The sequence below is a fragment of the Artemia franciscana genome, chromosome 12 (genome assembly GCF_032884065.1).
Source record: "Artemia franciscana chromosome 12, ASM3288406v1, whole genome shotgun sequence".
NCBI lineage: Eukaryota > Metazoa > Arthropoda > Branchiopoda > Anostraca > Artemiidae > Artemia > Artemia franciscana.
Window position 1 is genome coordinate 33274474 of NC_088874.1, and position 1512 is coordinate 33275985.

Sequence of the window (1512 nt, forward strand, 5' to 3'; positions counted from 1 at the left end):
GGCATTAAGAAAGGGGGGCGACCCATTCACATACGTACCAATTTCTTTTCGCTTTTTAGTTTGAATGCTGCTCCTTACTTTCGGTTGAAAAACTTGTTTTTTTATTTAATTTTTGATCGTTTTCATATAATGGCTGGGCTCACCATTCATGAAAATTTCCTTCCCCTCACGGGAAATTCCCCCTTGGACACCTCCTTCCGCGTAAAATCCCCCTCCCCTGACAAAATTCTTTTCACGGCCCATCCCATCCTCGTTGAAGATCCTCCCTCCTTAAACATTCTTGCAGACAATTCAGCCTGAAAAATTCCTCCCTTACCAAACTTTCATTTGAATTTGATCATTTTTCCGATCACTGTGTGGAAATCCCTCCTTTCGTTGAAGCCATTTCCCGGAAATCCAAACACGTTATAAAAATTCCCCCAGGCAAAGAAAAAGTAAGACAAATAAAAATAATTCCATGTAGGAATTCTATCAAACCGTCCGCTGTGTCATATTTCCCCTACAAAGTTCGTCTACGGAAATTTCCCTTCACACAGAGAATCACCCCCATGGAAAACCACATCAAGTAGGAAGAAATTCCCCCAAAATATGTTGTATACTTCCCATTAACAAATAACATACGTGAACAATGGGCAAGTTGTATAATTTTATAAGGCTTATCCCCAAGGGGCCCGGGGAGGAGATCTTTTCTCCAAAGGAATACTTTTAGTATTTTTCAACTATGCTGAACAAAATAGCTATCTCAAAATTTGTTTCGAAATATTTTTGGGAAATAAGGGTCGTGAGAGAGGGACTAGATGTCCTCCAATCTTTTAGTTGCTAGGGAAAGGGCGCTAATAACTTAAAATTTTCGTTCCAATGAGCCCTCTCCCGATGTTTTAGGACCGTCAGTTAGACCCCTGGAAAAAAACATGCATCTGTGATCTTGCTTCTGACAAAAAATACAAAATTTCTTACTTTTGCAGATACGAGCTTTAAGCATCTGCTATTCGGTTATATGATACGCTGAATTTTGATTGAGCGATTTTAATTAAGATTATTGGTTTTTTAGAGGGTGTTTTCCCTGATTTTGAAAATCTACTAAATTTTCTGAGGCTTGTACCTTTTTATGGGTAGCACTAAGCCTAGTTAATATTATATATTTGGAATCAGCGTAGAAATTCCATTATCCTTGATATATTATTGACATCCAAACTCCGTTTGTTAGCGTTACGATTACAATTAATCCATGTCCATTCCTAGTAGTGACACCATTTCAGCTTCAAAGAGACACGTAGCCGCCATTTTTCTTCTTCACCGTTAATCACGAAGGATTTTAACGGTGATTCCCTCAAGACGTTGGTATTGATAGACACACCTATTTGTTACGTAATAAGAGATCGTTTACCTATGTAAGTTTATTGAGGATGACAAAGCGTGTCTTGTTTTACTAGAGCTCACCGCCACTAGTCAAGCTGGGAACCCCCGGTTGTAAATGAGGATGAACGTAATGTGCGCAGGTGGGTGTTACGT